Source organism: Lepidochelys kempii, chromosome 3 (assembly GCF_965140265.1).
Source record: "Lepidochelys kempii isolate rLepKem1 chromosome 3, rLepKem1.hap2, whole genome shotgun sequence".
Lineage (NCBI taxonomy): Eukaryota > Metazoa > Chordata > Testudines > Cheloniidae > Lepidochelys > Lepidochelys kempii.
The window spans coordinates 166,592,868-166,608,704 of NC_133258.1; the positions used below are offsets into that span (position 1 = coordinate 166,592,868).

At 42.8% G+C, this 15,837-nt stretch overlaps 1 long non-coding RNA gene across 5 annotated transcripts in view; it reads left to right on the forward strand.

The window, feature by feature from the left end:
- The window catches only part of LOC140909522 (uncharacterized), a 147,153-nt gene extending 137,294 nt beyond the window's left edge, over nucleotides 1-9,859 (forward strand). For 2 of the 5 annotated variants that reach the window (XR_012158249.1, XR_012158250.1), the window contains 3 exons: nucleotides 3,321-3,584; nucleotides 3,823-4,105; nucleotides 5,500-8,704. This is a non-coding gene — a long non-coding RNA (uncharacterized lncRNA). Of the gene's footprint in view, nucleotides 1-3,320; nucleotides 3,693-3,822; nucleotides 4,106-5,499; nucleotides 8,705-9,619 lie in introns of those variants that run through there. The other 3 variants (XR_012158253.1, XR_012158252.1, XR_012158251.1) reach the window with 3 other exon arrangements.
- The last annotated feature ends 5,978 nt before the right edge of the window (nucleotides 9,860-15,837 follow it).

Below are 15,837 nucleotides of genomic sequence, written 5' to 3' on the forward strand. Positions count from 1 at the left end.
TTTCTGACCCCAAATCTGGTGATCAGTTAGACCCTGAGCATGTGGGCAAAACCACCGAGCCAGACACCTGGGAAAGAATTCTCGGTAGTAATTCAGAACCCTCCCCATCTAGTGTCCCATCACCAGCCATTGGAGATATTTGCTGCTAGCAATCACAGCTTGGCTACATGCTACTGCAGGCAGTCTCATCATACCATCCACTCTATAAACTTATCAAGCTCAGTCTTGAAGCCAGTTAAGTTTTTTGCCCCCACTGCACCCTTTGGAAGGCTGTTCCAGAACTTCACTCCTCTGATGGTTAGAAACCTTGGTTTAAGTTCAAGCCTAAGCTTGTTGATGGCCAGTTTTATCTATTTGTTCTTGTGTCCACATTGGCGCTTAACTTAAATAACGCCTCTCCTTCCCTGGTATTTATCCCTCTGATGTATCTATAGAGAGCAATCACGTCTCCCCTCAGCCTTCTTTTAGTTAGGCTAAACTAGTCAAGCTCTTTGAATGTCCTCTCATAAGGTAGGTATTCCATTCTTCGGATCATCCTATGCCGGTTACTGCATCCTTCTCTGCACCTGTTCCAGTTAGAATTAATCTTTCTTAAACAAGGGCGACCAGAACTGCACATAGTATTCCAGATGAGATCTCAGCAGTGCTTTATATAATGGTATTAACACTTCCCTGTCTCTACTGGAAATATCTCACCTGATGCATCCTAGACTGCATTAGCTTTTTTCACAGCCACATCACATTGGTGGCTCCTAGTCATTCTCGGAACAACAAAAACACTCAGGTCTTTCTCTTCCTCTGTCACTTCCAACTGATAAGTCCTCAGTCTATAGCAAAAATTATTGTTATTAGTCCTTATGTCAGTGGTGGACAACCTGCAGCCCGTCAGGGTAATCTGCTGGTGGGCTGCCAGACAGTTTGTTTACATTTGCATGGTTGCCTGCAGCTCCCAGTGGCCGTAATTCGCTGTTCCCGGCCAATGGGAGCTGCGGGAAGTGGCGTGGGCCGCAGGGAGGAACGTGCTGGCTGGTGCTTCCCGCAGCTCCCATTGACCGGGAATGGCAAACTGTGGCCACTGGGAGCTGCAGGCGGCCATGCAAATGTAAACAAACTGTCTGGCGGCCTGCCAGCGTATTACCCTCATGGGCCGTGTGTGGCCTGCAAGTTGCCCAGCACTGCCTTATGTGCATGACTTTGCATTATTACATTTTATCCCATTTCTATTACTCCAGTTTACAAGGTCTTCCAGGTAATCTTGTATGATATTCTAATCCTCCTTTTTATTGGCAATACTTCCCAACTTTGTGTCATCCGCAAATTTTCTTAACACACACTCACTTTTTATGCCAAGGTCAGTACTAAAAATGTTAAATAAGATTGGTCCCAAGAATGATCCCTGCGGAACTCCATTAGTAACCTCCCTCCAGCCCGACAGTTCACCTTTCAATATGACCTGTTGTAGTCTTCCCTTTAACCAGTTCCGTATCCACCTTTCAATTTTCATATTAATCCCTATCTTCAATTTAACTAATAATTTCCCATGTGGAACTGTATCAGATGTCTTACTGAAATCTAGGTAGATTAAATCTACTGCATTTTCTTTGTTTAAAAAAATCATTTATCTTTTCAAAGAAGGTTTCAGAGTAACAGCCGTGTTAGTGTGTATCCGCAAAGTGAGCTGTAGCTCACGAACACTTATGCTCAAATAAATTTGTTAGTCTCTCTAAGGTGCCACAAGTACTCCTTTTCTTCTCAAAGAAGGAGATCAGGTTGGTCTGGCATGATCTAGTTTTTGTAAACCCATGTTGCATTTTATCCCAATTACTGTTCACCTCTACGTCCTTAACTATTTTCTCTTTCAAAATTTGTTCCAAGACTTTGCATACAATTGAGGTCAAACTAAAAAGCCTGTGGTTTCCCAGATCACATTTTTCCCCTTTTTTAAAAATAGGAATTATATCAGCAATTCTCCAGTCATTGGATATGACCCCCAAATCTACAGATTAATTAAAAATCCTTACTATTGGGCTTGCAGTTTCACATGCCAGTTCCTTTAATATTCTTGGATGGAGATTATTCAGGCCCCCCAGTTTAGTCCCATTAAGATGTTTGAGTTTGACTTAGACTTACAACTTGGATGTGGTAATTTCTATCTCCATATCCTCATTCCCATTAGCCATCCTGCCTCTACCTCTAAGCTCTTCATTAGTCTTATTAAAAACTGAGGCAAAGTATTTGTTTAGGTGTTGGGCCATGCCTAGTTTTTCTTTAATCTCCACCCCATCCTTAGTGGTTAGGGGTCCCACTTCTTCTTCCCTAGTTTTCTTTTTATTTATGTGGCGGTAGAACCTTTTATTATTAGTTTTAATTCCCTTTGCAGTATCTAACTCTGCTTGGCTTTTGGCAGTTCTCACTTTATCCCTATACTTTCTGACCTCCATGAGGAAGCTTTCCTTGCTGATCCATTCCATCTTCCATTCCTTGTAGGCTTTCTGCTTTCTTTTAATCACCTTTTTGAGATGCTTGCTCATCTAAGTTGGTCTGCAACCCTTCCTTGTGAATTTTTGCCCTTGCTTGGATACAGGGGAAACCACCTCTATTGAAACCTCAATCTGAGACAGTTCCTCAGATTGGTCACCTAAAAAAATGATTTGGATGTGGGATCTCTCCGATATCCTCTGCAGTGAAGACCGCTGCAGAGAATTCATGGAACTTCTCTGGAATGGCCTTGTCTTCCTTGAGTGCTTCTTTAGCATCTTGATTATCAAGTGGCCCCACTGGTTGTCTGGCAGGCTTTATAGTGTCTGCTTGAAGGTAAACCCTAGCTGTTACGGTGTTCAGAGAAGCCCCTATAAAGAATATCTATTGTACTGTGCTCAAAGTGGACTTAGTGTTGACTTGGAGACCTAGCCTGTGGAACAGGGATATGGTTGTCTGTACTGCAGAGAATGTAATTGTATGACTGGCCCTTGAGCAGCTAGTCATCAAAGTAGGGGAAGACTATTATTCCCAGCCACCGGAGGTAAGCAGCTATCACTGCTCTGATCTTTGGGAATACCCTTGGGACAGAGGAGAGGTCAAAGGGAAACACTCAGTACTGGAAGTGACTCTGACTGCTTGTAAAACAAAGAACCTTTTGTGAGAGGGGTGAATTGTGACATGAAAATATGTGTCCTGAAGGTTGAGGGCCATGAACCAGTTCCTGGAATCTAACTATGGAATAATATCTGTGGAGTTACCATCCTGAATTTCTGTGATTCCACAAAGGTGTTTATCAGTCCGAGATCTAATATTGATTTCTCCATCCTCTGTTCTTTTAGGGTACCAGAAAATACTTGGAGTAGAATCTCTTCCCTCTCCGCTGGAATGCAACTGTTTCTGTGGCTCCTATGCATAGAAGAGAGATGACTTCTTGTCTCAGTAACTGTTCATGAGATAAACAGGGTCGGTAAAGAGGGCAGGGTGAGCGATGGAGGTGAAATGGATTGAGTAACCTGATGTTAAGGCCTCCAACACCCATCTGTTAGACGTAATCTGTTCCCAAGCAGGTTGAAAATGGGAGAATCCTCTCCAAAGGGAGGGAGGTGAGTGCAGCTGAACATTCATGAGGTGTGGATGTTCCAAGCTCTCAACCAAACCATCAGAATTGACGGTTGGATGAAGAGGACAGCTGTGTGGTGGTAGTAGTAACAGTAGGTAGTCTCTTCTTTTGACACCTAGGCCTGCCTTTCGATGGTTCAGTAGGCCTAGGGTAGGTAAAGAACTGAACTGGACGAGATCTCTGTGCCATTTGTGATCTGCTAAATTTTCTTTTGTTTGCAGGCATGTATATGCTAAGGGCTCTAAGTGTGGCTCTGGAATCTTTCAAAGTCTGGAGAATTGACTCATAGGAGAATTTAAGTCCATCAAAAGGGAAGTTTTCTACAGTATGTTGGACCTCCCTAAGAAAACCAGATAGCTCTAGCCAAAGTTCTCTGCTCATAACAACATCAGTGGAGGTACAGTGGCCTACTGTCACCTGAATCTAGGGAGGCTATCAAAGAGGCTCTTGCTAAGAACTGACCTTTGACTATGATGGTCTTGAACTGCTCACAGTGTTCTACAGGTAAGTGTTCACTAAAACTGTTGAATTTGTCATAATTGGAATAGTTGTACTTCACCATTAGACCTTGTTAATTTGCAATCCAAAATTTTGGAGTGGCTGAAAAGTAGCTCTTACAACCAAATAGGTCAAGGCACTTCTGGTCTTTATCACAGGGTGTAGACTTGGAAAGATGTTGGCTGCCATGCTTGTTGACAGCCTCCACCACTAAAGAATTTGGTGGAGAGTGGGAGAACAAAAATTCCACATATTTTAGTTGGGATATAGTACCAAGAGCCTGCTTGCAAGTGGGTGGTGTGCTGGCTTATGGTTTTGGCAGGATCCAGTAGAGCTTTATTCACTTGTAAAGTCACTCAACCAGAGGATGTTCTATGCAAAATGCCAAAAGTTTGTTGCAACTCTTGGGCCTTCTTTAAGGGAATCTCTAGCAAGTCAGTATGCTTCATCAGTTCCTGACACTATTTAAAATCACTAGCCAAAGAAGGTGGAGGAGGCATTACAGCCTCATATGGTGATGATGATATTTGTTTGAGGTGTCCCCTCCTTGTCCACTCTGACCTCTTGCTCCTCAAAAGTTTCCTCTCGAGGTTGAGGTTGTTGAGGAGAAAGTGATGGAACAGACAGGTGTCGTCTTCTGTATTCCCCACGAGTGACACTAGGAGCCGTTGAGAACTGATGGTAATAGAGAGTCCATGGGTCTTAAGAAGGGCATTGAGGGGGCCCATAAGGTAGAGGATGGAGCATCCACTGCTGGTCATACCAGTGAGGCAGGGCTTATGATAGTTTCTCCCTTGGAATTTCCCTTTGAGGGTAGGTATCAGGGAAGAAGTCTCTCCTATGGAAGGTAGGAGATCCCTGGACAGAGATCTGGGAATCAGAGGACTCCTCCTCAGAATAGTTCAAAGGTGGGGTGAACACTGAAGATAAAGATAGTTGTCCACCTGGTGTGATATGTACCGGAGAGCTGGTCACTGGGGCTGGGTCCAAGAGATACAGGGAAGTAAAGGATGCTTTGTACACCCACACATCCTTGCTTTCTGTGAGGAAATGCATGGATAAATTCAGATGTACACTACAACATCACATTGATCTATTTGCTATTATTATGAGAATTTGGTTTAAACCTCCTGCCTCCTCTTTGTTTCCCAAGTACTAACACCCCAATGAATTGTACAACCAAGTACTTTATTAAAAACGAATACAGGTGTTCCAGCTGCCAATACTAGAGAGTACAATTGTTAATAAAAGTGAAAGTGCAACGAAAACCAACAGTGATGCCAATCTGTGTAATGTCACTGGAAATGGAAATGCCACCACCAGTGTAGCTGTTCTCTACCTGTGGCTGAAAGGGGACAGAGTGAACAGGGTACATCTAATCATACACACTTCAATTCCAGGAGTTCATCAACTGAATCTTTGCCTACCCTGCCCCCTACAATTGTCCAGTGGCTACATTGGTTGCAGGATGTGCAGCATGGAGGAGGGTCCTCTGGGGATGGTGTTGATGCAGGTATTAGGGTCTGCTGCTTGCTGACCATCACACTGAGCAGTCACTCAAACATTTGCTCCTCCCAGTCTTGCTCAAGTTCCCTGTGTTGCTGTCAGCTCCTGCTCCATTCTCACCCTGTCATGCTCAAAGTACTCTGCCACCAGTCGCTCCTCCCTCTCCCTGTCTGAAACCTCCTTTTTCCTCTTCTGCTTCATCATTTGCTGCTGGAATTTCAGCTGTTGGTTCAACCTGTGGTCAGAATCCCTCTGCATGTCCTGCAGCAGGTAGTCTCTAACCCTTGGTCTTTTCTCCTGTTGGTTCAGGGTCCTTGCCCAAAGGGGCTAGGTGGCTGTCTTGGTCCAGCAAAGACAGAAGGCCCTGCCAAGGCAATGAAAGAGGATATTACTTTTTTGTCCAGGAAAAGAAAAAAATAAGTTCCTTCCCTTTTCATGTTCCGCATCAAAGTAAGGCCACAAGTTAATACTTTTATCTACCTGGTAGCATGCCTTGATTCCATCTGCCCTGTCAGGGTTCCTTCCCCACTCTGAACTCTAGGGTACAGATGTGGGGAATCGCATGAAAGACCCCCTAAGCTTATTCTTACCAGTTTAGTTAAAAACTTCCCCAAGGTACAAACTTTGCTTTGTCCTTGAACAGTATGCTGCCGCCACCAAGCGTTTTAAACAAAGAACAGGGAAAGAGACCACTTGGAGACGTCTTCCCCAAAAATATCCCCCCAAGCCCTACACACCCCCTTTCCTGGGGAGGCTTGAGAATAATATCCTAACCAATTTGTTACAAAATCATCAAAGGCCCAAACCCCTGGATCTTGGAACAACGGAAAAATCAGTCAGGTTCTTAAAAGAAGGATTTTATTTTTTAAAAAAAAAAAAAGAAAGGTAAAAATCATGAAATGTTCAAGTTAAAGAAATCTACGTTCTGTCAACTAGTGACAAATTGTCGAAGTGTCAAAGGAGGATAACCACCCCACAGCCATAAAATCTGTGTTTACTCTGAAATGCAGCTTTTATAAGTTCTATCGTGCCTTAACTTTCTGTGTTATTTTCTTTTGTTATGTTTTGAAAGATGTATGTAAACCTTGGTTGTTAGGATTTTATGTTTTCTATAGAATGCTTTACTGAAGTTTTTAACTGCAAGTTGTAAATGTACTACAAATGGCAGATTTTAAATCTAAGGGTCATTTTGGACAAAGGACCAAAGCACATCTGGTATGAGATGCAAGTCTACTATAGAGATGAGTTTTATCTCAAGCAAAGGACTTTGTAGGCATGTTTACTATTGTGTCATCAAGAGCCATAAAAGTAGGCCTTTTACAACCCCCACTCTCTTTGCAAGAAAAAAATGTTGGTTTCAAACACACAGCAAATATGCTAGAAAAAAATCCTATTAAAATTAACCCCTTTTATAAACTCTTTAAAGACTTAATTATTCAAATATTAAGGAAAACATTTATGGCTGGGGAATGTTTTGTAGCAGATCTTTGTAACTTCTAAGTTCATGTTCCACTTGATGGTGAAAAATCTATGCCTGTCTCTTAAATGCTTAAGAGTTCGTCAGCTTCTTTTGAGATGTATATTTGCAAGTGCTTTGTCTCTAACTGCAAACCTTCTAATGTAATTTCCTTATATCATTGTATATGAACAGTGGCATGGTTTACATGCAATATAGTAAGGTCATTTGATGCTACAACTGGTTACTCATTTAAAAGCCATTTGAGTATAGAATATTTGTATTAAATAGGGAATTTATTTGATTATGTGGCTTAAACTACTTTCTTACCAAACTCGGAGAAACAAGTCACCTATCCAAAGATTGTTAAGAAGGGACAATAACTTCTTTAATGACTATTCAGGTTTAAAAACTTTCTTTAAGGAGTAATAAAGTTTAAAAAATACTTTTGAAAACTGAAAACCATTGTATACGACATACAGGTATTTGCACCCTTTTGAAGCAGAATTTCAGCTCCAGTAAGCTAGAAAGGAACTAATGGGATATATCAGAAAATGGACCGAATAAAAGAAAACTCAAACTTCGAAGATGTTCTGATAATCTCCAACAACAAAGGCAGTATAACTATCAAGTTGAGGAAAAATTACAACCCTGCTGCATGTGTTGTAGCAGATCATCTATGCATGAGCTGAAACTGCTGATAACCTCAGAAAGGTGCTGAGCCAATGAAAGAATGACAGCTGCTAATTTTTTAATTCAACCAAGCTCTGAAATAGGCTTGCCTTCCTCTTCCAGTAAAACTATGAAAGGAAAGGAATATAAAACTTGCTGAATTAAGTAAACCAGCAGCACAGCCTGCTCCCATTCCTCAACTTTACAGTACTCCTCACAGCTCCTCCTGTTCATCTCTGCAAGCAAACAAGTAACAGCAATTAGCCAAAGAGCAAAACGGAGCATAGAAGAGCATCAAGAAGAAGCAGCAACCTTCCAGTTCAGCACTATTCCTTCAGCATCAAGGGCTAGACTAAGTTAGCAAAGCACCCCAAGGAATCAGATATAAATTTTCTTGTAGTGATTTTAATAGCATATTGAAATGCTATTGTAATTTAAGGTATTAACAGCATCTGTTGTTAAATACCAGATTGTTTTACATCATGTATTTCTGGAGAGGAGACATAAGATCACTTGGTAAACAGGCAGAAATTGTGGGATTTAATTTGGATTTAAGATGCTTGATATTAATTTACTTGTCTCAAGACAGCTCCCTGAATAACTTTTTTTTAACGGAGTTAAATATTTTATTTGGTTTCATAGGACTTAGTTAAGATTGCTCACTATTAACTTAAATAGCTTATTAATCCTTATCAATAATATTGATATTATGGCTCTGGGAGCACTCATGTAAACTAGCTGGATGTGGGGCTCCACATGTGGTTGTGCTGAGTGATAACAGTGTCTGGAGGGGTTTGCTCTTGTTACTATCAAAGCATTGTGAGAGACAGCTCAGGCTGGAGAGTTAAGGGGGCACAGTTGTTCCACAGTCCCAGGCTGAACCCTGAGGATCCTGTCACAATATATCAAAAAGGATTCACCAATCCTTAAATTAAATTATTTTGCCCATCTATAAACTGCTGTAGTTATCTATGACAGAACCATTATTGCTTGTTTGTGTGTTTTCTTTTTTGCTTTAATCATAATTATTACCTGTGACTGTATTATTATTATTATATTGCTTGGTTTTAATCATGGTATCCCTAAAGTATGGTGTAACCCATACACCTCCTGGGTGTAGTGTTCTGTCCCATCTAGTGGCACCGAGACCACTTAGGCCTGGTCTACACTGGGGCGGGGAAATCGATCTAAGTTACGCAACTTCAGCTAGATTAGACGCGATAAATCGACCCCTGATGGATCTATCACTGCCCGTCGATCCTGCAGGTAATGTAGACAAGCCCTTAGAAAGAGAGAGAGAGAGAGAGAGAGAGAAAATAAGTCTGCTCTACCACTTTAACTAACAGCCTGTTGTCTTTTAGCTCTTGCAGTAGAGGCTCATGCACTAAGCTCCAGAGGTCCCCGGCTCAATCCTGCCCGCCGACAACCAGGGTCTGTTGGCGTTACAAGTGGGGGTTCGTCCTGGATTTCAACTGGGAAGTCTCTGAACCTCAGGACACGCTTCCTCAGCTATGGGAAGTATGTAACCCACACACTTCCTGGGCTTCTGTCCCATCTAGTGGTTCTGAAACCACTTAGAGAGAGCTAAAATTAGTCTGCTTTACAGCCTTAGCTAACAGCCAGTTGGCTTTTAGTTCATGTGGTAGAGGCTCATGCACTAATCTCCAGAGGTCCCCACTTCGATCCTGCCCGCCGATGACCAGGGTTTGTTGGCATTACAATGGCAAAGAATCCCATGTGACTAAAGTAGTGGGAGTCCCACTGAGAGACGATTACTAAGATTTGGCCAACAGTTTCTTGTTTCTCTAAACTATAAATTTTAGTTGATTTTTGAGATAAAATCACTTGGTGCTCTACAACTTGGAACATTCCTTTCTACCCTACAGGCAGCATTAGAAGGTGTTAATCTGCTGAAGACTCCAGATTAGAAGGAGGAACAATTTTTCCAGGCCTTTGGTAGAAGACAACCATCTGTCTATGCCAAGGAGATATTTTATTGCCTGGTGACCGATCAGCATATCAGTGACTGGAGAGGACTATGCAGTGTTGTTGTAGCCGTGTTGGTCCCTGGATATTATAGAGACAAGTTGAGTGAGGTAATATCTTTTATTGGACCAACTTCTGTTGGTGAGAGAGACAAACTTTTGAGCTTACACTACTATGCTACTGGGGTGGAAGGAAGGGCATGGGGAAAGCTTTGCCCTACCCAGGAATATCATAGATTGTCTTCAGTTTCTTGAAAGAGAACTTGAAATGATTGTATGTCAGCAATTCCTCCCAACATATTTTTGTGAGCTTCTAAAGTGATTTGGGATGGCTCTGAATGAAAACTATTATGTAAAGGCTAGATGTTATATTCACTGCCCAAAATCTTTAACACTAAAATAAGTTCAGCTGGCAATGCCTCATGCCCTTGCAGAATGGGAAGTGCCCCTATACTTAAACCTCTGAAAATATGGAAGTGCACACACCTCAGCCTTGCAACTTAAATTTTGGCTTCCTGGAACTAAGGATATACTGTATATTTCAGCCTGGACTGTCCTATAATCAGGCATAAGGAATGACTAAGTAAATGTGCTATTTCATATGATGTGTTGTGCCCCACAGAATTGTATTCTCATTTGTCTGCATGCACTCCCAACTGCTCTTCACTGTGGAGGGGACAACTGTACTGACTGCCACAAGCTTATTTGCAGCAGGTTGCCACAGCTCACATGGCAATATGAGAGGTTCATCCATGCTCAAAGGAATCACAACACAGACCCCTTGTTTCTGTGCTGTTACATTGGTTGTGCAAGCAGAGGAGCACAATAATCTATCATGATTACAGGGCAGAGGTTAGTGCAAAGGGGCTGTTCCAGAAGGAATCCTTAGCACAAAGGTTGGGGGTAATAACATCTGGTAACTGTGGGGTGGTTTGGGCAGAGCAGGTGAAGTGGTCTAGTACAGGTCAGGTGTAGCCAGCTGGTGTTCACTAAGCCTGCCCTCTACAAGAGACGTTTGCCTTACTGAGGATATGGCTGACAGTTTCTCCTGTATCGATACGGTGCACGCCCATGGTGCACTTTATGCTCTGAAAGGATGGAGTACTACTTTGTCAGTGAGGAGCGGTGTTGATAAGTTGCGTAGTCAATTGCTTGACCACACTGGTTCATTATGAAATATATTCCAGATGCCACATAACCAACATCAGTCAGATTTATTGGTCTAAGCCAATAATAATATAGAAAAGGGAAAAGGTTCTATATCAGCAGTTCTCAAACTGGGGTCCACGGAGCCCCGGGGGGTCTGCGAGAGAACTCCAGGAGGTTCACAGGCCCCGCTGCTCAACTCCTCTCCCTCCCTCCCAGGCAGGCTCCCTACCTGCCCTGGTTCCACGTGGCTCCCAGAAATGGCCACCAGGTCCCTGCGGCCCCTAGGTAGAGGGGTGGCCAGGGAGGCTTCACGCACTGCCCCCACCCGAGTGCTGGCTCTGCAGCTTCCATTGGCTGGGAACTGCAACCAGTGGGAGCTGTGGGGGTGGTGCCTGCAGGCACAAGGGCAGCTCTCAGAGCCTCACTGGCCGCGCCTCTGCCCAGGGGCCGCAGAGACCTGGTGGCCGCTTTCTGGGAGCCGCAGTAAGTGCCACCGGGACCCTTCACGCCCCCGCACCTCAACACCCTGCTCCAGCCCAGAGTCCCCTCCTGCACCCACACTCCCTCCTGGAGCCCATATTCCCCCATCCCGGAGCCCCTTCCTGCAGACCACAACCCTCATCCCTGGACCCAGCCCAGACCCCAGATCCCCAGCTGGAGCCCTCAACCCCCGCCGGATCCCAACCCCCTGGCCCAGCCCAGAGTCCCCTTCCACACCCAAACTCCCTCCCAGAGCCCACAACCCACATCCCGGAGCCCCCTCCTGCACCCCAAACCCCTCATCCCTGGCCCCAGCCCATAGCCTATACCCCCAATGGAGCCTTCACCTCCCCCTGCATCCAAACCCCCTATCCCAGCCTGGTAAAAGTGAATGAGGGTGCGGGAGAGCGAGCAACAGAGGGAGGGGGGATGTAGCAAGCGGGAGCTCGGAGAAGGGGTAGGATGGGGTGGGACCTCGGTGAAAGAGCAAGGGGTCTGCGAAAAATTTTAAATCAAAATGGGGGTCCTCGGCTTGCTGAAGTTTGAGAACCACTGTTCTATATGATACCAGTCTCAGGGAAGCTATCTCATGTAGTGATGTTACATTCACCTTATGTGGAAGGTGGGCTCCCAAAGGTATATACCACTTAAAACCCTCTCTTTATATCCTACTTGTTTACCAGTAAAATGTACTATATACATCCATCTGAAACTAGATTTAACCAACTAGCTTTTTACCTTGCTTTTCTAGTACCATGGTGTACCCTTTATCTTTGTTCTGAACATATGCAATTCCAGGTACTAATGGGCATGAAAACACCTCCTACGTCTGTCCCAGAGTAGATAGGCTTGTGAGGGTAACTCCCTTTCTGTTGCTATGATAAAGTAAACTTATGTCCTGATCCTGACAGCTTTCCTATCTCCTTAAGCCAAAGCTTACTTTAACTAATGCAAGGTGTTATGGGATACTTAGCATAAGTGAACAGATTATAAAGGTAGAGGCCAATTTAGACTATGTAACTGCTATATTTATGCTTAATATGTAGGGTGCAGATAAAACATACTATCAGTATAACATATATATACTATCCAGCATATATTGGTCAACAGTAGGTTGAGGCATGACTCAAAGAGGGCAGAACTAAGGTTGCGAGGGGGGGGGGGGAGGAATGTACTGGTTTTCAGAGGTTCAAGTTTGTTTTACCATAACTGTTTATTCCCTGGTTTTTAGAGATTTAAATATAGGTGCCTTTGTTCTAGAAGGGTATTAGTAGGCTTGGAAGAATTAGATTTTTAGCAATGAATGTTGATAAACATCAGCTTCATTGTACACACACACAACCCAACAAAAATATTTCCATCAGTAATAATCAAAATTTACAGATTGCCAAATTAAGAAAATGCTACTTGAGAATTTGATTTAAGGATATTTACTTTGTATATTTTAATGTGATGTTGACAACTTGTGTTTTAATGGTTATAAACCTTTAACTTTTTGAATCTTAACTGACGCTCCAAACACCAATAATTTCCCACAACTCTGAAAACTTAAATATAAAAAAATAAACACCAGTCTTATTTGGTGAAATTACACAATTGAATTCTGCCAAGCCTAGTTATGAGGCACTGGCAGGCAGCCTGAACTCTGCATTAATAAGTTTTGGGGCCAATTCCATATTTTTTGAGGAAGAGTGTGTGTGTGTGTGTGTGTCACACAAAGAGGCTTCTTGGGAACACCTCACTGCCTCTTAACTACCTGCTGTGCCCTGGTCCTGGCCTCTCCATGCACCCAGCAGGGCTGGAGGCCCATGGGTGGGGGGAGGAAGAGGGAACCAACAAGCTGTGAAGAGCCTATCTACCCGTTGGAGGCAGCAAGAGAGAATGAAGGGCTGTTCCAGACTTTTGTACTCCACTTTGGGGCTAATGTAGGGGGAAAGGCTCAACAGAATCCTCTACAGTGCGGAACGATTGCAGAAGTCTGAGGTGGCTCATTCATCTCAAGGATGAATATCATTTTGAAAATGTTTGTTGCAGTTTATGCACTGATTGTTTTTTTTTTTTTTTAAGGTGGCTATTCGGGGGTTATCACTTGAGGATTAGTATGGCTATTTTAAAAGAGCCACTAGGGAAATGCAGCCTAGATAGAGCTACTATAAGGTGGGTGCATAACTGGTTGGAAAACCGTTCCCAGAGCATAGTTATCAGTTGTTCACAGTCATGCTGGAAGGGCAGGGATCAATTCTGGGTCCGGTTCTGTTCAATATCTTCATCAATGATTTAGATAATAGCATAGAGAGTACATTTTTAAAGTTTGTGGAGGATACCAAGCTGGGAGGGGTTGCAAGTGCTTTGGAGGATAGGATTATAATTCAAAATGATCTGGACAAACTGGAGAAATGGTCTGAAATAAATAGGATGAAATTTAACAAGGACAAATGCAAAGTACTCCACTCAGGAAGGAACAATCAGTTGCACACATACAAAATGGGAAATGACTGCCTCGGAAGGAGTACTGCAGAAAGGGATCTGGGGGTCATAGTGGACCACAAGCTAAATATGAGTCAAGAGTGTAACACTGTTGCAAAAAAAGCAAACCTTGTTCTGTGATGTATTAGCAGGAGTGTTGTAAGCAAGACACAAGAAGTAATTATTCTGCTCTACTCCATGCTGATTGGCCTCAACTGGAGTATTGTGTCCAGTTCTGGGCATCACATTTCAGGAAAGATGTGGACAAACTGGAGAAAGTCCAGAGAAGAGCAACAAAAATGATTAATTTCAGAGTAGCAGCTGTTAGTCTGTATCCGCAAAAAGAAAAGGAATACTTGTGGATTAAAATGATTAAAAATCTAGAAAACATGACCTATGAGGAAAGATTGAAAAGCTTGGGTTTGTTTAGTCTGGAAAAAAGAAGACTGAGAGGGGATATGATAACAGTTTTCAAGTACATAAAAGGTTATTATAAGAAGGAGGGAGAAAAATTGTTCTTCTTAACCTCTCAGGATAGGACAAGAAGCAATGGACTTAAATTGCAGGAAGGGAGGCTTAGGTTGGATATTAGGAAAAACTTTGTGTCAGGGTGGTTAAGCACTGGAGTAAATTGTCTAGGGAGGTTGTGGAATCTCCATAATTGGAGATTTTTAAGAGCAGGTTAGAAAAACACCTTTCAGGGATGGTCTAGAATAGATAATACTTAGTCCTACGATGCGTGCAGGATACTGGACTAGATGACCTCTCAAGGTCCCTTCCAGTCCTATGATTCTATGTGACTAATTTTTATCATATCTGACATTTCATTTGGACCCTTCTTTCACAGAAACTATACCACTTGAACAGTAAAATTGATATATATGAACTTTGGTTTGTGTAGATGGTTGAAATCTGTTTATTTTTCACAGGAAGTATAGGATACTGTTATCAGTCAAAATAGTACCTCAGCATCACATTAGTCATTGTTAACTTTATGCATGTCCTTGGAATATGGCTCTTTTTTGGGGGGAGGGGGTGTTTCCTAATGGTCTGAAACCCCTTTATCAGGCTGACATTGATGAGAGTGACAGCTGTTTTCTTTTATCACACTCAATCATATGATTGTGGAAATGGGTAAGGATTATGAGGCATTATTACATTACCCTAATATATTGCTTACTAGTGTCTTTCATTTTCCCTCTGTTTATTTAATGCTATTTTTTCACAATACTTCTAAAGTAAAATCTGAGTATGGCTATGGATTTCAGAGCAATTTGAAATATTGGCTCATACCAAAAATTTTGCTCTGAGAGCAAAAATTCCAGAAGAAGCCCCTGCACAATGAAACTAGTATGCATGGCAAAAAAAGCTGCCACAGATAGGACTCAAATTCTAAGTTCATGGGTGCTGCTTAGGTACAATGGCCACAGCATGTCACCTGGAGCCACACCCTTACTCTGTTTACCTGTCTGCAAACAATCTGGCTTTCACCAGAGTCCCAGTCCTGCTGTGAAATCCTCAAATAACTTTCTCTGGCTCATCAGCTTGGCTTGAGCTACATTATAGATCCAACTTTAACCCTAAATAACTTTTAAAATAGTGATTCCCGTGGGAGCAGTGGGTTTTGGACACTAGGTGAGATCAATTCCTAGCAGGTGATATCAGTATGAGGAGGATCAGAGCCCTAGTTTGAGCACTAGGTGTGCACAGAAAAACATAAGAACTGTAAAATGTTGGTTTCAGAGTAGCAGCCGTGTTAGTCTGTATTCGCAAAAAGAAAAGGAGGACTTGTGGCACCTTAGAGACTAACCAATTTATTAGAGCATAAGCTTTCGTGAGCTACAGCTCACTTCCTCAGATGCATATCGTGGAAACTGCAGCAGGCTTTATATATACACAGAGAATATGAAACAATACCTATTCCCACCCCACTGTCCTGCTGGTAATAGCTTATCTAAAGTGATTTCCAGCACAAATCCAGGTTTTCTCACCCTCCACCCCCCCACACAAATTCACTCTCCTGC